General features: G+C 44.8%; 1 long non-coding RNA gene across 1 annotated transcript; it reads right to left on the bottom strand.

The window, feature by feature from the left end:
- Nucleotides 1-1076: 1076 nt before the first annotated feature.
- LOC141141470 (uncharacterized) lies at nucleotides 1077-2163 on the bottom strand. Its single transcript, XR_012244092.1, has 2 exons — nucleotides 1404-2163; nucleotides 1077-1296 (listed from the first exon to the last, which is right to left on the bottom strand). It is a non-coding gene; the product is annotated as an uncharacterized lncRNA (long non-coding RNA).
- Between the last annotated feature and the right edge of the window lie 4186 nt (nucleotides 2164-6349).

Below are 6349 nucleotides of genomic sequence, written 5' to 3'. Positions count from 1 at the left end.
GAAAAATCGGCGTGGGGGTCCCCCCCAAATCCATACCAGACCCTTATCCGAGCACGCAGCCCGGCCGGCCAGGAAGGGGGGTGGGGACGAGCGAGCGCCCCCCCCCCTCCTGAGCCGTACCAGGCCGCACGCCCTCAACATGGGGGGGTGGGTGCCTTGGGGGATGGGGGGCGCCCTGCGGCCCCCCCACCCCAAAGCACCTTGTCCCCATGTTGATGAGGACAAGGGCCTCTTCCCAACAACCCTGGCCGTTGGTTGTCGGGGTCTGCGGGCGGGGGGCTTATCGGAATCCGGGAGCCCCCCCTTAATAAGGGGGCCCCCAGATCCCGGCCCCCCACCCTGTGTGAATGAGTTTGGGGTACATGGTACCCCTACCCATTCACCTAGGCAAAAGTGTCAATATAAAAAAAACACACTACACAGGTTTTAAGAATAATTTATTAGTCAGCTCCGGGGTCTTCTTCCGACTTCGGGGGGTCTCCTTCCGACTTCTCCCGGTGTTCGGCCTCTTCTCCCGGGCCCCGCCGCTATCTTCTTCCAGCTCTATTGCCAGCGAGGGGCCCGGTCTGCTGCCGCTGTCTTGTCGCCGCTGTCTCGCCGCCGCTGTCTCGCCGCCGCCGCTGTCTCTCCACTTCTTCTCTTCTTTTCTTCTTCCCCGATGTTGACACGACGCTCTCTCCGGCTCGAATGCTGTGTGCGAGCTGCGGAGCCATTTATATAGGCGGTAACCCCGCCCCCTTACGACGTCATGGTCCCAGCATGCGCAGGGACTCTGGCGTCATAAGGGGGCGTGGCCCCAGAGTCCCTGCGCATGCTGGGACCATGACGTCGTAAGGGGGCGGGGTTACCGCCTATATAAATGGCTCCGCAGCTCGCACACAGCATTCGAGCTGGAGAGAGCGTCGTGTCAACATCGGGCAACAAAGGGGGGTGACCAACCAGTTTTAGGCAAGGGAGCCGTGCCACGTCCAATAGTCTATAGACAAAAAGCAAAAGGGTTCCCCTAGGTGGACTTTACTGGCACTTGCAAAAGTAAGGAGTAATAAAGTGTATAGAAAATAAAGAGCAATATAAAAAAGATTTAAATTTTATTCAAAATCACAGGTACATTGAGATAAAAACAAGCAGTAAATGTATGGACTAACATAGTAAAAACTACATAATAGCCATCATAAGCAATTAGGACAAAACAAATGTGATGAAAGAAGCTCTTCTCAGGCCCTACGCGTTTCGGGGTACTTAATATCTGTACAATCCTTCTTCAGGGGCATAATCAGAGAGAGATGTTCATCTAGGCTAATAAAGAGAAAAGTAAAAGAGGCAGAAAAGATAATAAGATAATGGGGAAATCTCAGAGTAGTATGCAAAAAAGAGGGTATCGGGGTGGTGAATACATCACCTACCTGAGAATGTTTGCTTATTTGCTTGAGAAAAACTTATTATTCTAAAAACAAGAAGAGTCATGGAGGAAGGGCATGGTGTGGCAAGAAGTTAAGTACATATTGTAACTGGTGTAAACCAGAGTATTTAAATAATGATGAATGCAGGTTGGTGGGCTGCAGTCACCATGGGGGGAATTTTTTGGCAACACTCCCGTCTCGCCCGACCAATGCGCGTACAAACCAGAGCGGCGTGCTGAGGTCACAGGAAGGCGCCCCTAGAAAAATAGAAAATGTAGACAGGACCTTAGGATGGGGTCCAAAAAATGGGTAGATAGACAGTGGTGACTGAGTGTATAGATTAGTGGTATATACAGAATGAGATATATAATAGAAAAAAAGGGGAAATGGTATCAATATATAATATGTTTATATGCGTTTAATAAGATGCATCAGGACTGGGTCGCAACAAAGAAAAGTCGCATCAAATAAAGCGACAGTGGGAAAGTCCCGTTAATCTCATATCCTAATATTAGTATGCAAATGCATGTATGTATAACATTGGGTTTAAAGAAAGGAAAAGAAAATAAAGTAAATGAAAAATAGGAAACAATATGTAATATATAATTGCATGCTCAGCAGGTAAATGCATAAAAACCTGCGTGTTGCAAATGTCCATAATGCATGTATTAAGGCCAGTAAAGAGTTAGAAACAGTATCATATTCTATAGGGTTTGGAAAAAGTAATTATATTGAAGCCCAGCCTATGTGAAACTGTTTGTAACAGTCTTGCAGGGACCCAAATAAAGACAAAGTCAGAATAGGTGATAAATAGTTGAATGACTCAACAAGGAAGTAAAGAGTAATTGTAAACAGAGTATTAGAATGCAACAAAATGAAAAAAATGACTGAAGCAATCATACCTTGAGAGGAGTGTGATGACAGCCTCACAGCCAAGCGTCCAGAGAGTGTAACGTCTTGGTGTTTAATGAGTGAGGCTGGTTTAAATAACAAGGCTGTCACAATCAGCTGGCGTCAGAGATGAGGCACAGCTGTGTTGTGAGCAGCGTAGACTGGGACGCATAATGCTGACCCCCCGAGGCGAGCGTGCGCGGCGCCGCCCCAACCGCGCGTGCGCAAGCTACACGGCGTTTGGGGCAGCGTCACGCACACCCGCCCCACCGGCACGGAAGTGACACTCCGGCGAGAGCGCATGCTCGCCTGGAGTGTCAACATGGAGGCAGTGGGCGTGTGTGGAAGACGCCCAAGTACCTCGCTAAGCGCCGCCCCAGAGACTCCTGTGGCGGCTTACCGTGCCGGGCCGCCGCTCTAACTAGGCGCGCCACAAGGGGGGGCGGGGAGAGTGTGCTGCAATAAATGGTTTGGGAAAAAGAAACAAAAAGAAACATATATATTAAAAAAGAGAAAGGGTAACTGCTAGCCAGTCACCAAAAACGACTGCTCAAGTATATTCCTCCAAATATGGAAAACATGGAAAAGAAAGAAAAGGGGGATAAGAAGAAAAGGGAAGCAGTGAATAGGAAAAAACAAAAAAGGTTAGATGGATGACCTACATCCAAATAAGTAATGTATACATTACATATTATTGGGACAAGGAGAGGGAGGGAGAGAGGGTAATGTGGGGAGAGAACACTGTACAGAAGATTGGGACTTAGAAATTGGTACGTGGAACAATACGCATGATACATTATTATACAGTTAAGGCAGCAAAAAACAACAATGGTCAAGCAATTTCAATACATATGAATGATATGAAAGTACAATTGTATATGACATGTGCAAACCACATAGTAACAGGAGGTGCGTGGCAGACATAAATATATCCTATACATTTCCACTATTGTGGGTGCCAAATATGAATGTACTATTCTTAGTGGGAGCACAGAAACGCAACGAATATAACAGAATATACTAAATGGTAACAATTCTTAACATAGGGAAGTAACCAAGCTGGCTGTGTGTTCGAATACATGGTCCCAAGGGGGGGTATCAAATTGAACAATAAAAGTAAATAATGTATAGAGGGGGGGATGGGCAAGTAACATATAACAGATAAATGGGGAGAGGAAAAAGGTGGAGTGGGGGGGAAAAAAAAAAAAAGGAGGGAGCATGTATAGGATGCACATACAGCTTGGTGTACAAAAAGTCAGAAGCAGCCAGGAGTTACAAACAAACACTACAATGTTGAGAAGACAGAGATACCCTTTTGGAATGGCCATAACCCTATTTTTCCATACCTCCAGAATTGAAGCCCTGAAGGAAGGGCTTGAAACAAACCGCTTCATTAAGGCCTGGAGGTGTGGTGGCCTTAAGTAAATGGATCCATTTAAGTTCTCTCTGGAGTAAAATTTTATTCCAGTCGCCCCCTCTGGGGTTAGGGTGTATACGATCCAAAATTAAAAATTTAATGGAGGGAAATTTCGGGGAAGAAGAAAAGAAGAGAAGAAGCGGAGAGACAGCGGCGGCGGCGAGACAGCGGCGGCGAGACAGCGGCGGCGAGACAGCGGCGGCAAGACAGCGGCAGCAGACCGGGCCCCCCATCCCCCAAGGCACCCACCCCCCCATGTTGAGGGCGTGCGGCCTGGTACGGCTCAGGAGGGGGGGGCGCTCGCTCGTCCCCACCCCCCTTCCTGGCCGGCCGGGCTGCGTGCTCGGATAAGGGTCTGGTATGGATTTTGGGGGGACCCCCACGCTGATTTTTCGGCATAGGGGGTTCCCCTTACAATCCACGCCAGACCTAAGGGCCTGGTATGCCCCCGAGGGGGGAACCCACGCCGTTTTTTTCATTTAAAATTTGGCGCGGTGTTCCCGCCTCAGGATTCATACTAGACAGCTGTCAGCGCTGCCTGTCACTCATCGCGGGAGGAAAACAACGTTTTCCTTTCCCGATGAGTGAGCCATCTCGGCGCTGGCTCCTGCGACGGGGCTCGTAGGTGTCAAATCTCGCCGAGAAGTGCGGCGAGATTGACACAATATCGCGGTCACCTACTGTACATTGTATAAATTATTTTTTGCAAGTAATCACAATTTACCCGTGAAAAAGAATAAATATCTCTCTCAGGGGAATAAGTGCCTTCGTCACACTCCCACATAATATGGTTGGGAGAATGAGGAGGGCTAATGGGGGTACATGGATCTTCCGCTTACAGGAGAGAAGTGCTATGTCAAAAGACATCAAAATGATGATTCATTAATTGGAGTGCAGAATATAGTTTTTGTAGAAATTATTTATTCCAGGGTGGTTGTATATGGTTAGTCTTGCCCTAGGCTAAATAATTCAGTTAGAAAGGTACTGTTAATAACTTTGGTATTGATGAAGATAGTTTGAATTATTTTGGGATTTTGACCCTTTTAGAGTAAACAATTACATATTTTATTCATATGTAACTGTTTAGATATGTTAACTCATAAAATTGAGGTTGTATTGCTTCAGATTAGAATAAACAAAAACATAATTCTAGGAACTAGTTAGGTAATAATATATTTGTTTTAAGAAAAAAAAGAAAAAGCTTCCATTACTTCTGGATTATTGAACATATTTGTCCTAAAAAGTAATAAATCTATTGTTATTACCTGATAATATATAACTGAACAAGAATTTCCTTATTTCACTTATATATTCTAAGGCTATATTAATCAGAAGCAATAAGAAATATAACTGGAATGTAACATGATACCACACAGTGTGTGACTATCAGAATGCAGTTACATTCAGTTATAAATACAGGTTTTTTATAGAGAACCATCTCTTAGTATAATAAATGAAGAGATATCAGGAATTAGGATGTCAGTCCATTGAATCTTCTTGGTCCATGGATGATGTGGCATAACGGCCTCTTTTGTGAGAATGATGATTCCCATTTTGTTCTGGAATTTTCTGGGTGTTGCCTGAAGGTGAAGATGATACCGTTCTTCTGCGTGTGGGAGAGTTGCTGCTTGTGGGTTCTGTCAGATTTAATTTTAAAAGGGTTTGTTGTAGTTCATCTGCTGATCTGCTTCTGTAAATTGTACCTTGGTGGTTAAATCTGACTGAAAAGGGGAAGCCCCATTGATACATAATGTTGTGGCGTTGCAGTTCCATTAGTTGGGGTTTCATGGATCGTCTTTTAGTAATAGTAAGTTGGGATAGGTCAGCAAAAATTTGATAATTGTGTCCTTGAAAATTAAGTTCCTTTTTTTCTCTTGCAGCAATTAGTATTTGTTCTTTCGTTCTGTAATAATGAAATTTTGTGATTATATCACGTGGGGGTCCATCTTTCTTTTTGGCTGTGAGGGCTCTGTGTACTCTGTCCAGTTCTAAACGTTCAATAGGGATATCTGGCTTTAGTTCTTGTAATAGAGCAGTAATAGTAGATTGCAGGTCTGTCACAGTTTCAGGTATTCCCCTTATGCGCAAGTTTGAACGTCTGGCTCTATTTTCGTAATCTTCGAGCTTAGTTTGAAGTATTAAATTCTCTTCTTTTAATTGTTCCAATTCTGTTATATTTTCTTGGGTTGTAATTTCAATCTCATCCATTTTTATTTCTAAGGCTGCGGTGCGGTTTCCCAGCTCTCTTATTTCTTTGGTTAGGCTTTTTGTTATTTGGTCTGAGGTTTGTTTTAAAGCCTTATGAAGCATCTTTTCAAATTGTAATAATATTTCTGGGGATGCTGAGGAGGCTTGTGGAGAAGTTTGTGAGAGGATTTGTTCTGTATCTGACTCAAATGGAGAGTCTTGCTGTGACATTTTCTGTCTATGAGAGCGCCCTGATGCTGTATCTTGTGAGGTGACTGGAGCTGCTTCAGCTGCAGTGAGTGCCTGTGAGCTCTTTGTGAGGTGATTTTTATTTCTGCCACGGTTTCCTCCCAGTACCGTATCTCCTGCCCAAACTTTCACAGTTTGTTCCCGGGGCAAAAAGGTTCATATGGATACCTTTTGAGCCTGCAGGCTCCGCTTTGTCCTTCTCTTC

The sequence above is a fragment of the Aquarana catesbeiana genome, linkage group LG04 (assembly GCF_042186555.1).
Source record: "Aquarana catesbeiana isolate 2022-GZ linkage group LG04, ASM4218655v1, whole genome shotgun sequence".
NCBI lineage: Eukaryota > Metazoa > Chordata > Amphibia > Anura > Ranidae > Aquarana > Aquarana catesbeiana.
Note: the sequence above shows the minus strand (reverse complement) of the source record. Positions and strands in the feature narration are given on the sequence as shown.